Source organism: Pseudophryne corroboree, chromosome 1, assembly GCF_028390025.1.
Source record: "Pseudophryne corroboree isolate aPseCor3 chromosome 1, aPseCor3.hap2, whole genome shotgun sequence".
Classification (NCBI taxonomy): Eukaryota; Metazoa; Chordata; class Amphibia; order Anura; family Myobatrachidae; genus Pseudophryne; species Pseudophryne corroboree.
In genome coordinates, this window is record NC_086444.1 from 166,326,965 (window position 1) to 166,347,513 (window position 20,549).

General features: G+C 45.0%; 2 long non-coding RNA genes across 2 annotated transcripts in view; one reads left to right on the forward strand and one right to left on the reverse strand.

Moving 5' to 3' along the window:
• The window catches only part of LOC135058999 (uncharacterized), a 54,926-nt gene that overhangs the window by 17,510 nt on the left and 16,867 nt on the right, over positions 1-20,549 (reverse strand). The window contains exon 2 of the long non-coding RNA XR_010245424.1: positions 10,851-10,948. This is a non-coding gene — a long non-coding RNA (uncharacterized LOC135058999). The remainder of the gene's footprint in view (positions 1-10,850; positions 10,949-20,549) is intronic.
• LOC135059010 (uncharacterized) lies at positions 707-19,770 on the forward strand. The gene is made up of 2 exons (XR_010245436.1): positions 707-949; positions 17,671-19,770. It is a non-coding gene; the product is annotated as an uncharacterized LOC135059010 (long non-coding RNA).

A 20,549-nucleotide genomic window follows, 5' to 3' on the forward strand; every position in this document is an offset into this window, starting at 1 on the left:
GCAGCAAATTTGTAAGCTAATGGGCAGATATAACATGTGCAGAGAGAGTTAGATTTGGGTGGGTTATTTTGTTTCTGTGCAGGGTAAATACTGGCTGCTTTATTTTTACACTGCAATTTAGATTTCAGTTTGAACACACCACACCCAAATCTAACAAATTTGCTGCTGCGATCAGTACTGACTTAGGCACATAATTTATACCAACAAATGAGGTATTCTCTCTTACCAGGGTACTGTAGCATCAGAGGCACAGATAGAACTTTGTGGGCCCCACAGCAACATCTGAAAGGGCCCCTAATGATTATAGAGAGACACCTCTTTCTACAGTGGTTGTTCATGTTATGCTCCCGGAGCCTCTGGGCCCCACTGCAGTCGCACACCTGCTCATATTGCTACTCTGGGCTTAAAATAATGTTTTCATGGCTTGATTAGCTTAACATTGTGTGAAACCGTGTCATGTTGTACTCTTATAGCCCAATTCCCGATTCTATACAACACTCCCATATTATACTGCAGTGTTCACAATGTCAGGTTCTCTATTTGTTGTGGGCACAGGACTGAGACCATGGGAAGCGCTGGTACAAACTAGAGAATGCAGACTGGACTGGACTGGGACCATACAGTGTATAACAGGTGAGTAGAAACTGGAACACAGTGGAATATATGGTAACAGAAAGGGTCAGACTGGCCCACGGGGTACAGGGGAATTCCCTGATGGGACCCACTGCCTGAGAACCCCACCCCCACAGTTAGAGGGTTAGTTAAATGGTTTATAATGGCTGTCCAAGCCTCTGTTATGGATGACCTTAGCACGTGGTAACTGGCCAGACCCCCTTATGCATGGGCCCCTACCACTGCATTCCCCCTGTGGCCCATTCATGCCCCAGTCCGACGCTGGCAACAGATGGCTTGGAACTAAGTACTGGACATAATGTATGCACAGTGACTGGTGAGTTGTAGCTGAGATAATTGGCATTGTAAATACTGTTTCAGGTTTGCAAAGGACTGAAGACTGCAGTATTAGAGTTCCAAGATGAAGCTGTATATTGGAGTTGATATTCTGCAGAGAGTGAACTGCATGCTGGAGATTTTAGATATTCAGCAGTGTGATAAGTGCAGGCTGGAGTGATATTTTGTAGTGTGAGTCATGCAGACTGGAGCTGAATATGCAGGAAACACTCTATTACAGTGGTTCTCAAACTCGGTCCTCAGGACCCCACACAGTGCATGTTTTGCAGGTAACTCAGCAAGTGCACAGGTGTATTAATTACGCACTGACACATTTTAAAAGGTCCACAGGTGAAGCTAATTATGTCACTTGTGATTCTGTGAGGAGACCTGCAAAACATGCACCGTGCGGGGTCCTGACGACCGAGTTTGAGAACCTGTGCTCTATTACATACCTCCCAACATGACCCTCTCCAGGAGGGACAGAATGCTCTGCTCCTGGACTTCCCTCTTAATGTATGATTGCCATCACCTGTGGCGAAACACCTTTCTTATCCATTAACCTGTTCAATACAGATGATGGCAATCTTAAATGAAGAGGGAAGTCCTGGAGCAGAGCATTCTGTCCCTCCTGGAGAGGGTCATGTTGGGAGGTATGCTATTACATGAGCTCCATGCAGGTAAGATATGGTAATAGGCGCTGGATGCCTGTAGACAGTTCAGGTGCTGTGATGAAAATCAGCTAATTGGTCATTTGAGCTGTATGACAGAGGCTGCTGTTGAGACTTGCACATTATTATAGCAGACGGTGGTCACTGCAGGAATATACTTGTGAAGATTGTGCACAAGGAACCGGTAGGTCTGCAGGTTGGCAGCTGCAGATAGTAAGAGGATTTGTGTAGATAGCTGCACACCATTGTGTGGATAGTTGCACAATGGTGTAGGAAGGCTGAGCACCAACTGGAACATATGAACCACAGATGAGCACTAGTACAGTACACTAGTACTGTTCACCACTACAGTCCATTCTGAATGCAGTGGCAAGGCCAATCTTCCTCGCTAAATATTCATAGTCTGCAGATCCACTCTGTCAGTCCCTCCATTGGTTACCTGTATTCTACCATATTCAGTATAAAATACTTTTACTCACACACAAGGTCATTAACCAAACTACACTAATGTGCATTTCTTTGTTTATCGCAAAATATCTCCGGTTCATGATTGCAGGACTTTCTTCGGGTTGCACCAACTCTATGGAGTGCCCTCCCACGTACAATAAGACTGTCTAGTCTCCAAATCTTCAAATGTTCCCTGAAAACTCACCTCTTCAGGCAAGCTTATCAAATTCCAGAACTACCCACATAACCTTCATGAACTTTCTTATCCAATTACATCCCCACATATATCTTCACATATTTTCTTTCTTCACTTTCCCATCCTCTTGACCACAGCCCACCAAGAACCTTTGCAATCTGGTGGACCATTATGCAATAGATAGCACCTATTCTTGTGTATGAATGCCTATTTCCCTATAGATTGTAAGCTTGCGAGCAGGGCCTTCCTATCTCTATGATGGTCTGTTATTACACAATTTTGTTTTATCACTGTTGTTTCTAATTGTAAAGCGCAATGGAATTTGCTGCACTATATAAGATACTATTAATATATTTATTATTTATTACCAGTTATTTATACAGCACACACATATTCCATAGCGCTTTACAGAGAATATTTGGCCTTTCACATCAGTCCCTGCCCCAGCGGAGCTTACAATCTATATTCCCTACTATATGCACACTCACACACATTCACGCTAGGGTTCATTTTGCTGAGAGCCAATTAACCTATCAGTATATTTTTGTATTGTGGGAGGAAACCAGAACACCCGGAGGAAACCCACGTAAGCACGGGAAGAAAATAAGATTTTACTTACCGATAAATCTATTTCTCGTAGTCCGTAGTGGATGCTGGGACTCCGTAAGGACCATGGGGAATAGCGGCTCCGCAGGAGACAGGGCACAAAATAAAAGCTTAAGGATCAGGTGGTGTGCACTGGCTCCTCCCCTATGACCCTCCTCCAAGCCTCAGTTAGGATACTGTGCCCGGACGAGCGTACATAATAAGGAAGGATATTGAATCCCGGGTAAGACTCATACCAGCCACACCAATCACACCGTACAACTTGTGATCTGAACCCAGTTAACAGTATGATAAACGCAAAGGAGCCTCTGAAAAGATGGCTCACAACAATAATAACCCGAATTTTTGTAACAATAACTATATACAAGTATTGCAGACAATCCGCACTAGGGATGGGCGCCCAGCATCCACTACGGACTACGAGAAATAGATTTATCGGTAAGTAAAATCTTATTTTCTCTGACGTCCTAGTGGATGCTGGGACTCCGTAAGGACCATGGGGATTATACCAAAGCTCCCAAACGGGCGGGAGAGTGCGGATGACTCTGCAGCACCGAATGAGAGAACTCCAGGTCCTCCTCAGCCAGGGTATCAAATTTGTAGAATTTAGCAAACGTGTTTGCCCCTGACCAAGTAGCTGCTCGGCAAAGTTGTAAAGCCGAGACCCCTCGGGCAGCCGCCCAAGATGAGCCCACTTTCCTTGTGGAATGGGCTTTTACTGATTTTGGCTGTGGCAATCCTGCCACAGAATGTGCAAGCTGAATTGTACTACAAATCCAACGAGCAATCGTCTGCTTAGAAGCAGGAGCACCCAGCTTGTTGGGTGCATACAGGATAAACAGCGAGTCAGATTTTCTGACTCCAGCCGTCCTGGAAACATATATTTTCAAGGCCCTGACAACGTCAAGCAACTTAGAGTCCTCTAAGTCCCTGGTAGCCGCAGGTACCACAATAGGTTGGTTCATGTGAAATGCAGAAACCACCTTAGGTAGAAATTGAGGACGAGTCCTCAATTCCGCCCTGTCAGAATGAAAAATTAAGTAAGGGCTTTTATATGATAAAGCCGCCAATTCTGACACACGCCTGGCTGAAGCCAAGGCTAACAGCATCGACACCTTCCATGTGAGATATTTTAAGTCCACAGTGGAAAGTGGTTCAAACCAATGTGACTTTAGAAAACTCAACACCACATTGAGATCCCAAGGTGCCACTGGAGGCACAAAAGGAGGCTGTATGTGCAGCACCCCTTTTACAAATGTCTGAACTTCAGGTACTGAAGCCAGTTCTTTCTGGAAGAAAATCGACAGGGCCGAAATTTGAACCTTAATGGACCCTAATTTTAGGCCCATAGACAGTCCTGTTTGCAGGAAATGAAGGAAACGACCCAGTTGAAATTCCTCTGTAGGGGCCTTCTTGGCCTCACACCACGCAACATATTTACGCCAAATGCGGTGATAATGTTTTGCGGTTACATCCTTCCTGGCTTTGACCAGAGTAGGGATGACTTCTTCTGGAATGCCTTTTTCCCTCAGGATCCGGCGTTCAACCGCCATGCCGTCAAACGCAGCCGCGGTAAGTCTTGGAACAGACAAGGCCCCTGCAGTAGCAGGTCCTTTCTTAGAGGTAGAGGCCACGGTTCGTCCGTGAGCATCTCTTGAAGTTCCGGGTACCAAGTCCTTCTTGGCCAATCCGGAACCACGAGTATAGTTCTTACTCCTCTCCTTCTTATGATTCTCAGTACTTTTGGTATGAGAGGCAGAGGAGGGAACACATACACTGACTGGTACACCCACGGCTTTACCAGAGCGTCCACTGTTATTGCCTGAGGGTCCCTTGACCTGGCGCAATATCTGTCCAGTTTTTTTTGTTTAGACGTGACGCCATCATGTCCACCTTTGGTTTTTCCCAACGGTTTACAATCAGGTGGAAGACTTCTGGGTGAAGTCCCCACTCTCCCGGGTGAAGGTCGTGTCTGCTGAGGAAGTCTGCTTCCCAGTTGTCCACTCCCGGAATGAACACTGCTGACAGTGCTATCACATGATTTTCCGCCCAGCGAAGAATCCTTGCAGCTTCTGCCATTGCCCTCCTGCTTCTCGTGCCGCCCTGTCTGTTTACGTGGGCGACTGACGTGATGTTGTCCGATTGGATCAACACCGCCTGACCCTGAAGCAGAGGTTTTGCTTGACTTAGGGCATTGTAAATGGCCCTTAGTTCCAGAATGTTTATATGAAGAGATGTTTCCATGCTTGACCACAAGCCCTGGAAATTCCTTCCCTGTGTGACTGCTCCCCAGCCTCTCAGGCTGGCATCCGTGGTTACCAGGATCCAATCCTGAATGCCAAATCTGCGGCCCTCTAGTAGATGAGCACTCTGCAGCCACCACAGGAGAGACACCCTTGTCCTTGGCGACAGGGTTATCCGCTGATGCATCTGCAGATGCGATCCGGACCATTTGTCCAGTAGATCCCACTGAAACGTTCTTGCATGGAATCTTCCGAATGGAATCGCTTCGTAAGAAGCCACCATTTTTCCCAGGACCCTCGTGCACTGATGCACAGAGACCTGGCCTGGTTTTAGGAGGTTCCTGACTAGCTCGGATAACTCCCTGGCCTTCTCCTCCGGGAGAAACACCTTCTTCTGGACTTTGTCCAGAATCATTCCTAGGAACAGTAGACGTGTCGTTGGAATCAGCTGCGATTTTGGAATATTTAGAATCCACCCGTGCTGACGTAACACTACCTGAGATAGTGCTACTCCGACTTCTAACTGTTCCCTGGATCTTGCCCTTATCAGGAGATCGTCCAAGTAAGGGATAATTAAAATGCCTTTTCTTCGTAGAAGAATCATCATTTCGGCCATTACCTTGGTAAAGACCCGAGGTGCCGTGGACAATCCAAACGGCAGCGTCTGAAACTGATAATGACAGTTTTGTACTACAAACCTGAGGTACCCTTGGTGAGAAGGGTATATTGGGACGTGGAGATAAGCATCTTTGATGTCCAGAGACACCATATAGTCCCTTCTTCCAGGTTCGCTATCACTGCTCTGAGTGACTCCATCTTGAATTTGAACCTTTTTATGTAAGTGTTCAAGGATTTCAGATTTAAAATTGGTCTCACCGAGCCGTCCGGCTTCGGTACCACAAACAGCGTGGAATAATACCCCTTTCCTTGTTGCAGGAGGGGTACCTTGATTATCACCTGCTGGGAATACAGCTTGTGAATGGCTTCCAAAACTGCCTCCCTGTCGGAGGGAGACTTTGGTAAAGCAGACTTCAGGAACCGACGAGGGGGAAACGCCTCGAATTCCAGTTTGTACCCCTGCGATACTACCTGTAGAATCCAGGGATCCACTTGCGAGTGAGCCCACTGCGCGTTGAAATTCTTGAGACGGGCCCCCACCATATCTGAGTCTGCTTGTAAAGCCCCAGCGTCATGCTGAAGACTTGGCAGAAGCAGGGGAGGGCTTCTGCTCCTGGGAAGCGGCTGCATGGTGCAGTCTTTTTCCTCTTCCTCTGCCCCGGGGCAGAAAGGAGTGGCCTTTTGCTCGCTTGTACTTATGGGAACGAAAGGACTGAGTTTGAAAAGACGGTGTCTTTTTCTGCTGATGTGAAGTGACCTGGGGTAAAAAGGTGGATTTTCCAGCCGTTGCCGTGGCCACCAGGTCCGATAGACCAGCCCCAAATAACTCCTCCCCTTTATACGGCAATACTTCCATGTGCCGTTTGGAATCCGCATCCCCTGACCACTGTCGCGTCCATAACGCTCTTCTGGCAGAGATGGACATAGCACTTACTCTTGATGCCAGGGTGCAAATATCCCTCTGTGCATCACGCATATATAGTAATGCATCCTTTAAATGTTCTATAGTTAACAAAATATTGTCCCTATCCAGGGTATCAATATTCTCAGTCAGGGAATCCGACCATGCGACTCCAGCACTGCACATCCAGGCTGAGGCGATTGCTGGTCGCAGTATAACACCAGTATGTGTGTATATACTTTTTAGGATATTTTCCAGCCTTCTATCAGCTGGTTCTTTGAGGGTGGCCGTATCAGGAGACGGTAACGCTACTTGTTTAGATAAACGTGTGAGCGCCTTATCTACCCTAGGGGGTGTTTCCCAACGCGCCCTAACCTCTGGCGGGAAGGGATATAATGCTAATAATTTTTTAGAAATTAGCTGTTTTTTATCGGGGGAAACCCACGCTTTATCACACACCTCATTTATTTCCTCTGACTCAGGAAAAACTATTGGTAGTTTTTTCACACCCCACATAATACCCTTCTTTGTGGTACTTGTAGTGTCAGAAAGGTTCAATGCCTCTTTCATTGCCGTGATCATGTAACGTGTGGCCCTACTGGACATTACGTTTGTCTCGTCACCGTCGACACTAGACTCAGTATCTGTGTCAGGGTCTGTGTCGACCCACTGAGGTAACGGGCGTTTTAGCGCCCCTGACGGTGTCTGAGACGCCTGGACAGGCACTAATTGATTTGCCGGCTGTCTCATGTCGTCAACAGTTTTTTGCAAATTGCTGACATTATCACTTAATTGTTTAAATACAATCATCCAGTCAGGTGTCGACTCCCTAGGGGGTGACATCACCAACACAGGCAACTGCTCCGCCTCCACATCATTTTCCTCCTCATACATGTCGACACACGCGTACCGACACACAGCACACACACCGGGAATGCTCTGATAGAGGACAGGACCCCACTTAGCCCTTTGGAGAGACAGAGGGAGAGTCTGCCAGCACACACCCAGCGCTATATATATATACAGGGATAACCTTATATAAGTGTTATTCCCTTATAGCTGCTGTTATTATCGTTATTTGCTGCCAAAAATGCCCCCCCTTCTCTTTTTTACCCTGATTCTGAAGCAGGACTGCAGGGGACAGTCAGGGAGCCGTCCTTCCAGCGGAGCTGTGAGGGAAAATGGCGCTTGTGTGCTGAGGAGATAGGCTCCGCCCCTTCACGACGTCCTTATCTCCCGCTTTTTTGTGTAAAAATGGCAGGGGTTAAAATACATCCATATAGCCCAGGAGCTATATGTGATGTATTCTTTTTGCCACCTAAGGTATATACTGTTATATTGCGTCTCAGGGCGCTCCCCCCCAGCGCCCTGCACCCTCAGTGACCGGAGTGTGAAGTGTGCTGAGAGCAATGGCGCACAGCTGCGGTGCTGTGCGCTACCTTAGTCTGAAGACAGGATGTCTTCTGCCGCCGATTTCTCCGGACCTTTTCGTCTCTTCTGGCTCTGTAAGGGGGACGGCGGCGCGGCTCCGGTGACCCATCCAGGCTGAACCTGTGATCGTCCCTCTGGAGCTAATGTCCAGTAGCCTAAGAAACCCGATCCACTCTGCACTCAGGCGAGTCCGTTTCTTCTCCCCTTAGTCCCACGATGCAGTGAGCCTGTTGCCAGCAGGACTCACTGAAAATAAAAAAACCTAAACTAAACTTTTATTCTAAGCAGCTCAGGAGAGCCACCTAGCATGCACCCTTCTCGGCCGGGCACAAAAATCTAACTGAGGCTTGGAGGAGGGTCATAGGGGGAGGAGCCAGTGCACACCACCTGATCCTTAAGCTTTTATTTTGTGCCCTGTCTCCTGCGGAGCCGCTATTCCCCATGGTCCTTACGGAGTCCCAGCATCCACTAGGACGTCAGAGAAATTAATAATAATGATAATAATAGTACAGAGCAGGAAGTGATTATGGAAAGCAGAGACCCCGGGTAGAGATGCAGGAGAAGTCAGCAACAGAGAACTGATCAGGAACTAGTAGTGAGACAAGTTGAAATGACAATGTGCTAGTGCCAGGAAATGGTTTATATATAGGTCTCACTGCATTGGGATTGGAAACATGAGTCAAGTGAGAAGTAAGATTCTGTGAGTAGCTGTAATGGTGTCAGCTGACCTCAGGCAAGATGGCGGCACTCATGAGCCCGTGCCAAAGGAGCACTGTGCTGAAGTGGTAACAAACAGAAACATCCTGAGATGACTGGTCAGCAAAGACATGCCAATCAATCAATCAATCAATCAATCAATCAATCAATCAGCAACAGGGCTGAGGTAAGAGAGTCTGAGAACTCACAGTGTGACCCATAGCACCTAGTGAGTCCCATAACACCCTGCAGTATACACAGTGACTCCATAATACCCCTCAGTACACACAGCACTCTCCATTATACCCCTTAGTATACACTGCACCCATTATAGTATCGCTCAGCATACATAGCACCCACATAATTCCCCTCAGTGTACACAGCACCTCCTATAATACCCCTTGTAATATACAGCACTCCCATAATACCCCTCAGACTACACAGTGCCCTCCACCATAATACCCCTCTGCACACAGTGCTCTCCCACAATACACCTCTATGTATGCACAGTGTTCCCCAAGATATTCAATAGTACACACAGTGCCCCCATATTATCCCCTCTCAGTACATCATATGTCCATGATACCCCTTTCAGACTGGGTTATTGCATGTGAAACTGGGATGCTGTGCAGTCTGAAAGAGGTCAGTTGAAATAATCCGGGTCAAGCAACCTGGTATTTCCACTCAGGTAGCGACCAGGGTTGAACATGGCTTTAACCTAGGTGGTGGTGCAGTCTGAACGGGTAAGCCAGGTCGATTCTACCCGGCACCTGTTCACATTATAGGAAGAGGTGGCGCTTGGAGATAATCTCATCTCCAATCGCCATCTCCGCATGCGTCATGAGTGACATCACCAACCCTGCAATAAGCCGCATCGGGCCGCGGTCTGAAAGAGGTCTCTTGCCGGGTCGCACCACGGATGTACCAATATACAAATCCTGGGTGCGACCCAGTAAATGTGGTTAGAAAGCAGTGTGACAGATGAGGGAACATTAAGGGATATATAACCTGTCTCTCCCTACATAGAAGATGTTCCAGAATCTGCTCCCTGCTGTCGCTGCTTCAAACCATCACAGCCAATCACAACAGCCCAGGATAGGGCTTCCAGTGGAATACATAGTGCAATTATTAATTATGTCCACACTGTCCGTGTCAGAGAAAATGAAACTTAAAGCATTTGAACAGTTTTACTAATCTAACTTTAAACATTCTGTAAATGCAGCATGTATAAAGTTATTCTAGTTATTCTAAACCTTGCAGTAGCATAGTAACATGTCGATGTACTGGTGCCAACAATATGGCTCTGACATATGCAGTGTCAACTTAACAATCATCAATTTGACAACTGCATACACTCAGTTGTGAAAAGAGCTGTTATATGGCTACCTAGGACACATAGTGTCTGGGATCATGCTGCATAGAGATAAGAGGAGCTTGGTGCGTATACAAATGCCCTTGTCACACTATACCATGGGGTAGAATCAGACACTCTCAGCAACCTCATGTCTGGTAAGCATGTCCCAGTTCCTGGATGGAGAATGGGAGGATGGATATATCACTGTATACTCCTAGTGTTCTGCGCTGATGTCTATGTTGTCATACCCTCCGACTGTACCTTTTTGGCAGGTACAGTACCTTTTTTATGGTCTGTACCGATTTTTGGCTCTCCTAATTTCCATTGAAAGTATAGGAAAAGGGATGTGGCCATGCCCCGTTACCCATGGCCATGCCCCCTTTTCAAATTTGTACCAATTTTTATGCGTAAATTGTTGGAGGGTATGTGTTGTCTGGGTGGATGTGAGGTGGGCCCCCTATGCTTCCTGGCCCCATAGCAACAGCATCCCCTGCACCCACTATCGTTATGCTTCTGAACTGCATAGAGAGGTGAAAGAAAGTGTCTGATTGGTTGTTATATGTTACAGTACAGCAATGCTATGATCATAGAAATAAAATAAACCTGTTAATTATGAGGAACACCACAATCACCCTACTTATTTAATACAATAAAATAAGTTTTGTTTATTTAATGCTCTCAGTCAGCAGCTTTTGAATGCCATTCTGCACCAGTATATTAACATAAGAAGTAGAATTACCTTGCAGTGTGTATGAGAAGTTGCAAGAATTTACTGCAGATGTTGAGATCCCTGAGCACAACTCATCCTGGGAGGTAAGAGAATCCACACACTCGTCACTGCTGGATAATGATGGATACAATTATCTGCTCAATAGACCTGAAGACAAAACACTAAAAACTGCTTTCATTAACTAATGTAACCCTGAATGCAGTCCTAATGGGAGAGTGTAAATCCTCCCTGCTTCCCACATTGGTGAATGAAGGAGAGTGTTTGAAATAAAGACAATCAGAAAAGGTTTGAAAAAAACTGTTACATTGATGATATTTTCTTCAGCGTAGATTAAGCTCCTCATTAACCTCCCCAACCCATTCTACTGCTTAGCACTACTAATATCTGTGTAATGTTACCAGTTTACATGTCTAAGCCTTGATGAAGGACTATACAAAGCTAGTCACGTAATTAGAATGAAAGTTTTTTTCTGAAAAAGTAATTGTCTTTGTTTCCAATCTATCCACAAACACAACATGTTTTGTTCATAGTAAATAAAGGGCAGACTAATGGCCTACAAATCTTAGATGAATGTCTTAAATATTCCTAGTGCTTTCTGCGCACTCTTAGAGATCTGGGAGGAACATTTCTCAAACTTGCAAAATTAAGATAAATGTGAAACGGAATTATCTTGAATTATAATGTTTAGAAATTTGTCATATACATTATATAATGGCACAAAATACACAAAAAATGGTTTGATCTCCAGGCCCTTTTTAGTATAGAAGGACATGGGTGCTTTCCAGATGTTTGCAGCTCTGTGTTTAGTGTTGTGATTCCATGTCAGATCAAACTTACATGAAGACTTTGGGGGGAGTCCAATTGCTGCCAAACAAATTTGCAAGGTCACATCCGCACGACCCCCCCCCGCACTTTACAGCGGCGGTATCTCGCTCAAGTGTTCGCTGCCCCATAGGGTTGTCGGGCTGCTGTTGTCAGTAATTAAGGAGTCTGTTTACTAAACCTTGGATGGAGATAAAGGGGACGGAGATAAAGTACCAGCCAATTAGCTCCTAACTTTCATTTTTCAAACCCAGCCTATGACACGGCAGTTAGGAGCTGAGTGGCTGGTACTTTGGGGTCTCTTTACTAGGCCTTGAATGGAGATAGTCACTGGAGATAATGCTATGCCACAGGCAGTTAGGAGCCGATTGGCTGGTACTTTATATCCAGCTACTTTATCTCCATCCAAGGCTTAGTAAATAGACCCCTTAGTAAATAGACTCTATCACTGTCCAATTTATCTCCATCCAAGGCTTAGTACCCCTTAATGCCATGGCATCGGCAACTTGCTCTCTTTGCTGTCAATTGAATTTCCCCATTTCAGTCTGTTTCTAAGTATGACCAGTACCTCTGTTCATAAATATGTTGAGCCCTTTTACATCCTGAAGAAAGGTTGTGATTGTTAGATGCCTCCTGGGCAGTTTCTGAAACATCAGTTTGTGATAATTGGACTCGCTGCATTCCAGTGATGTCATCTGAGTCCAAGGCAGGAGTGCAGTTAGTGCTGCGGCATCTGATATGTGCCCATTATTACCATACAGGGTCACAGTAAGTGCTAGTAACTGCTCCTTATATGGTAACCTGGGGTCTTTCTGTTTTTTTCTATCAGCTCTCCAGTATAGCAGTATAGCATACTACCATACTTGTGGAATGATTTTGTGTTGTCTACACATATTGGAGACTCTTCAGTACATCCGGCAGTATTGCGCACCTTACTGGCACAAACACTTACTGACACAAACACAGACACCACTTACTGACAGATACGCCTTACTGGCACAGATACCACTTACTGACACAAATACACTTACTGACATGGACACCCCTTACTGACAAATACAACTCACTGACACAGATTCGCTTACTGACACAGACTTAATGACACACTTTACTAACACAATCACTTACTGACACATCTACACGTATTGACACAAACACCACTTACTGACACCACTTTTTAGCACATACATACTTACTGAGACAGTCCTTACTGACACAGATACAGTACAACTTACTGACAGAGATACCCGTTACTGACACACACACACACACACACACACACACACACACACACACACACACACACACACACACACACACACACTACATAGATACCACTTACTGATACAAAAACACTTACTGTACAGATACCATTTACTGATACACACACCACTTACTGACCAATACTCCTTACTGACAAAGACACCACTTACTAATCAATACCCCTTACCAGGGCCGGATAAGGGGCCTGGGGCTGAAAATGTTCAAGGGCCTATTATGAGAAGACAAAACAATTTCCTTTTCAGCGCTGACCTATATAGTGGCAACTATATTTTAGCTGCCGCTTCTATTTATAAGGTATTTGCTATATTGTACCTAAATAGCCAGAAACAGAGTTTTAATGCAGCTCATCTGGACCAAATTTGCTGTATACAAAGGAACATTTAAAAAAAAAAAATCTTTTTGTGGCTGAAATTTTATGTGCACACAGTGGTATATGTTTTCATGCATCAAAAATGAACAAATGTAATGTGATTTTAATGTAGCCTATTATGAGAAACAGAGGGTGTGTGACCAGTGCTGTGTGGGCGTGGCAGTGCCCTGTAGTCATGTAGACCCCGTACACTATCAGCCCCAATGTCTCCCTAACTATGTAAAAGTACAAAAATTGCAATATTTTGTGTGGAAAATAGAAATACAAATTAATACTTATAATTTATGGCCGACCATGTGGCTAGCTGGTGGCTGGTGATAATCATGCAGTCATGAGGATAGTCCTATTTTTCTGTGGAGGCCTGGAGCTGTAACTCCATCAGCCCCATTGTTAATCTGGCCCTGCCCCTTACTGACACAGACACCACTTACTAACACACACACTTGCTGACACAAACACATTTACAACTTCCTCTAGAGGGGAATTACCAAATTTTCTTCTCAGGACACTTACTTACACAGATAAATCTTACTGACACAGACACTACTTACTGAAATAGGAGTAGAGGGAGACCCCTGGGCCTGGTGTTTGCTGTGTATGGCCAGGTGTTACACAGCCACTCCCAGGGCTGGTGACAGGGGGTACAAAGGGGACAACTGTACCGGGCCCCAAGGATCAGAGGGGCCCCAAGTATATGCTGATAAGTACCCGGCAGGGATGTAAGCCATCTTGTCCAAATAGAGCAGAGAGCTGTAGGCAGTGTGGCCACAGCCTTAGAGTGACAGGAGCCTCTTGCACAAAGTGACAGGACATGGCAGCAACACCGCTGGCCAGGATTCCCGTGCCCTACATTGGCCTCTTCTAGTAGGGTCTGCTGTGCTGTGTTCTGGTCTGGGGAGTGCAGCACAGGCGAGTCTCTCCCCATGGTAAGAGTGGCTTGGTGAGTGGATACAGGGCTATGGGATGGGATGGGGGAGCTGGGAATGCAGCATGGAGTCATTGGGGAGAGACAGACTGTGAGGTGTGTGCGAGGAAGGAGAGAGGGAGACACAGACTGTGGTGTGTAGGGGGGAGGAAGGAGAAATATACATATTTATATATTTGTAGAAAGATATATATATATTAACAGTTTCTTATATAGTGCAAATTCTATTGCGCTTTAATAAATAAATACACACATATTTTTATATATATATATATATATATATATATATATATATATCATCTGAGGGGGCCTAGAGATATCGTTGTATGGGGCCCCAAGAATTCTGTTGCCGGCCCTGCCCACTCCCCTCTGACATCCACAGTCCTCCTTACAGACAGCAGCCTCCTCTCCCAGGCCCTTCCTCTCTTGCATCCCACATAGGACGGCAGGCGGGTGCCGGCCCCCCTGGGACCCCCACCCTGTATTGCCTTGTCTGATAGATGTGGTGCAGTGAAGCTGGGTTGGGAAGGCTCCTGCACACCCCCGACCCTGGTCACATACCACATGTACCCCAGATTTGGGATTGGAAAATGCAGTGAATCAATGCCTTTTGTTTATTTTTATTTTTTTATTAAATTCTTTCTCTTCTAATTAAATTTTTCAATACACAAATGCAATATCAATTGAAAAACAGAAAATACATACAAAACAGTGTTGTTCTATAAGATAACAAAGCACATTCCAAGAAAAACAGGGTCGACATCAATCACAAGTATACACAGATACAGTATATTACAAAGACATAAAACAAAACAACATAAAATAACAATCCTAGTGTTAGGACGCTGCTACCACCCAATTTGTGTGATTTCTTTTGGGGGTGACCTATTCCATCCTGGGTAATCCTACGCAGTGCCCCCAACATGGCTGCCTCACCTGGTACTTTTCATGGGTGGAATATATAACCCATAGAAGCTATAACCCAAATGACCGGCTTCAACCCTGCAATATGCTTACTATGCTCTCTACGTGTTTTTTTCTGTTGCTTTACATTTTTATGTGGTCTGAGTATTGCTGTATTACTTAAATCTTCTGTACTAGGTGTTTTGTAATTATTTTCTAATTCAAATTTTCAATATGCAAATGCAATATCAATGCAAAAAGAGAAAATAATAATTGTAATTAATGTCTGCAAAGCGACTTAAGTCCTGTTTGGAGAAAGAGCACTATATAAATAAAATTATTATTATTATTATTATTAGAATGCTTCTCCGGTGGCAAGTAAAAAAATGTCATCCATGGCCATATAAAAATCTAAAAGTTGACACCAATGTAAAGATTTTTTTTTGTTAGATATACTGTAGGAATTTACAAAGAAATGTCTCACGGCGCTAATTGTTGGATTCCTTATTTTTGTGAAAGCCCTTAATAGGAGTTGAATTGTATTCAGCTGCTGAGTGTCAAATATGCTTGTGTGAGCATATGCTAAAAAGAAGGGTCTCCTATTTTAATCAATTAGCGCAGAGTGCTTTCCAATATTATACTGTAGGAATGTCTGAATGTGATAATAGCCAAATGCCAGGTCCAGTCAGGACAGGTAAACCTAGAATCTCTGATGCCAATGCTATAGCCTGAGCAGGGACAGTTCCGGGGCTTCTGGCGCCCCGGGCGGCATTAGGGGGCATGGCTTCATACAGGGGCGTGGTCAGTTACGCCCCCTGTACTGTTGTAGGATGTGCAGTGCGCGATGACGTCATCGCGCACCGCACAGCAAAGGTCCTCTTTACGAAGGTAAACTAGACGCTAAGCGTCTAGTTCCCTTCGTGGAGAGGACCTTTGCTGTGCGGTGCGCGATGACGTCAACGAGTACCGCACATCATTACAGTGATGGTCCTCTCCAGGAAGGGAAATTAGACGCGTAGCGTCTAGTTTCCCTTCACAGCGGGCAGCCCACGAAGGGAAACCAGACGCGTAGCGTCTAGTTTCCCTTCAAAACAGACAGCGGGCCGCGGCAGCGGGGGGCACCACAGCAGCAGCGGATCTTGCCATGGTGCGGCGCCCTCCGGATGGTGCCAGCGCCCTCCGGGCAAAAGTCCTGCTTGCACGTGGCAAGATCCGCTACTGAGCCTGAGTCCAAAACAGAGCAATCAGTGGGCAGGCCCACCAAATGTGGAACAGTGACCCTCACTCCTGATGACACTGCCAGCAGAGGAGGGGAAAACTTATGCAATATAGTTGTGCAACGATACCACCTCATCAATGCTTTGTACTGTGTTCCACAACTTCCAAACAGGAGGAACAAGCACTAGTATAGGAAATAATACAAGATCATGTGATCTAATGTGTCCAATCATGTGAGTTTTCTGTCATTACAAGTATCTTGACATTTTATAAATATATACAGTATATCAATTGAGTTAAAAAATTCCTGCCGGAGTGAAGGTGTGCTAAGCAAGTCTCCCTGCAGAAAATGAAGTGAGAACACATATAGAAGAACACGTAAACAAAATACACAAAACATTTATTTTTGTTTATTTTTTATATTTTTTGTGTATATAAGCTCTACTCTAAAAAAATTATATAATCAATGATCATCAAGTAATTACTAATAGTGTATGTATTATATATAGTATAATGTATACTGTAAATAGCTTGGGATATAGGATAGAGCTTTGGGAAACATCTCATGTCAGGTGTACTGAGGTCAATAAGTGCAATGCTGAAGACAGTCTCTGTGACCTAACAGTGAGAAACAATTTGAACCAACTAAGTGTTGTGCTTTGTGTCCACATAAATTCCTCAGGCACTGTATAACAATCTACGTCGACAGTATCAACTGCTGCAGGGAGGTCAAGGGAGATTAATATAAAACAATCACCATGTCTCTTTTCTCCAGAAGATCACTAAGCACATATAAAATATCATGAGTCAACAGCTTTCCAGTTAAGTTGCAACTGCATTCTAGTAGCCGATCCCTATGAGTGCAATGATTGATATAGTTCTTTTCTTAGTCATGTAATCTGGACCTAAAGGGTTTTTTTTTATAAGAGGTTGTGGAACTGCTTCCTATAGTCATTCAGGAAAAGGTCTGTTTGCAAAGCATTGCATGGTTTTGCACTGCCCATGAGAGTTTGAGGATGCATGGCTCTCAAAGGGTTTGGCCATGAACTGTCGGTGCCATTTGATGACTCTGTGCACTGAGGTGGGCATGGCTACCTCTGAAAGTGTGATTATGCCTCCTGGTAAGCCCAGGTTCCTAGAGAGACCCAGATACTTTTCACCCACCCCACCAACCTCTCAGCAGTCTTGCTATTTGACAAATACTAGACATTAAATCACCCCATTAGAAGGTTTATTTTGGCTGGGTGCAGATTGAAAGTGATGGGATGTAACCATATGCTAATTTTAACAATGTTTTCTGCATCCAGGAAGCCAAAGCTAGTCCAAGAGGCCAGATATCCCACATTCACAAGCCTGGAACCTTGGAGGCACTGTTGGGATTAGAGCCAGCTGCAGGATACCATTGTACCAAAGAAGATCACACTCATTTGACTGGGAGCGGGTTGTAACAAGCTGACAACATGCTGATCTGCAAAGACTCTCCACTGTACAGGAATGCTGAGCTGGTCTATTGTTTTCTGCCATAATCTTGCTTGGGGAGCACCGATTTCTTACCAGTTATTGTGGATTGATAGTCTTGAATATACTTGATTAGTTTTAGTTCATCTTCTATCATTTGAGTTTTCTGCTAATGACCTCTCTTCTTCAGCTCCACAATTCTGTTGTCAAACCAATGTGCTTATTCATGTGATGTGAATGGTCATGTACAAACACAAGTGATAATATCATTGCACATCCCTGTAATAGTAACACACAAGAGAATAAGGATCCTCACAGGCACCTATTACATCTCAGAGATCCACAAATGCCATCAGAGTGGTGGAAATAATGTTGAGTAATGGTCCAACCAAGTATCTGGGCTTATCATTAGACAAGAGAATTTTAACTTAATATAGAAAATAATATCACATTGTGTATTCACTTTTATGTGTACCTGAAAAAATAACTTAGATAAATCCTAAAAGTATTCATTGTGCAGAGACGGTCATTACCAAGGTGTGAGAGTTGATAATTGACCCAGCGAAATCCCTATGGAAAAAAACATTTTTATGCTGCATGACTAGACCAACATCAATATGAGTGATTGAAGAGTGAAATTTGGGGGCATACACTTCAAGTAAAGAAAAAAATAGTTTTATATATTGACCAATTTAGTTATAAATATATATTCAAACTTCAAAAAGTTTAGCAATTAAAAATAACCATTACGTTGATGTATACATTGTATGTGCCAGTGTCCCTTAAGAGATTAAAAAGCTGTCACCAACTCTGGCAATGCAAACTAAAGCGGAGTACACACTAGGCTACCGGATTGTCCGCCCGTCCGATCCGCCAACGTATCTCATGATCAGCTCACACTTACCGATTGTTGGCCCTATGTGTTGTGCCTGATGTCACAACTGGGCGGGCATTTACATGTGTCCACCCAGTTGTGCTGTCATTCACCAGCGGCCTCTGCAGCAGGACGGCTAGCTACCTGTATACACACAGCACGATGCGCCCATATATCCGAAAATATATCAGCCATCGGCTGTGCTGCAGGGCCAACGCGATATGTCTGCCAATGACACCATTCGAACGACCAATATATCGGCCAGTGTGTGTACCCAGCATAAGAGTTGCATTTCTCCCATTGAAACCTGCATTTGCATAAAGCAATTTTCAAACTGAATAGAGAAAAGTTGTAGCGACAGGTTTCTGCCACGGAAAAATGAAGTTCATGTCTAGAACCCTCCATATTGAAAGTCAGCTTATATTACCTTCACATGAATATATTAACTTTAGAACTAACAGGCAAGCAAAATTCCAGCATGATACAGCCGTCCTTCTGTCAGATCACTTTCAGGAATAATTACTATTTCACTCACTGGTATTACACAAGTAATTAAATTAGGTGTTTTCGTTTGTTTTGTAATCATTGCTGATTACAAATATGATGATAAAATATTAATGGGTCCATTCATGCAAGGAAAATGATCAGTTAAGCAAGTTTGGCCCAGATCCTATGATGGCAGAATCAAGAGGGAACGATAGAGCAACTCGTCGCCTTCACGTGTTTTTCTATGTAATGTATTGAAGTGAAGTGTGTAAAGTGGTTGTATATGTTCTGCATGTAGCTGACTCACCTCTGCATGAACTCCCCATACACTGGTCTGTGCACAGTATAGAGCCGCTAGCTTCCCTGCGCTTTCCTCCAATGTGTTTGCTTTGGCAGCTTCCAAGTGAGTACAAACATTTCTTCCAAGCAGATCAATCACTCTGGCACCAAGATAGAAATACACAAAATGCTGTGGCAAAATGAAACAGGTCTGAAACAAACCATGTGTGTCACTAACTCCACAGCAGCTAAATACAGGTTCCTTCTATATGAAAAGAATCACTTGTACAATAAAATCATTGCAAACATTTATGTGACTTAAGATATTTGCAACAGAGCTTGCTTGTGATGGAAATCAGTGTACATCTGCTCTCATCACTTCCTGTACTTACTGATGTCTGTCTAAAGTAGGGGTGGGCAACAGGCGGCCCGCGGGCCGGATGCGGCCCGCGGACCGATCCTGCCTGGCCCGCTGTGCCCCACCAGAGTGCAATGACAAGCGGCCCGACATGCCGCTTGTCATTGCACTGCTCTCAGACGCAGCGCCGCTGAGGAAATCCCGGTCACGTCACAGGGTCAGCTGCCGGGATTTCCACTGTTATCATGCGCTGGGAGGCACGGGGGCGGGCACTGCAGTGAGCAGGAGCGGCGGTCGAGAAGCGGCGGCCAGTGAGAAGAAGAAGCGGCGGCCAGTGAGGAGAAGCGGCGGGCAGCGAGCGGGAGCAGGAAAGGCCACATCAGCTGTGACTCCGGCCGGCAGCAGCGCGGATCATCGGACAGCGGGGATCGTCTGCCACTGTGACAAACAGATAAACCCCCTGTCCAGCCAGCCCCTGGATCACTGCTTAAGCTGCCATATAGGTTTAGGGGTGGGGAGGGAGGGGAGTTAAAAACTGCAATATGGGTTTAGGGGGGGAAAGGGGGGTAGGGACTGTCTGCCGTAATGTGTAAAAACGGGGGCGCTGTCTGCCGTAATGTGTAAAAACGGGGGCGCTGTCTGCCGTAATGTATAAAACGGGGACGCTGTCTGCCGTAATGTGTAAAAAGGGGACGCTGTCTGCCGTAATGTGTAAAAACGAGGGCGCTGTC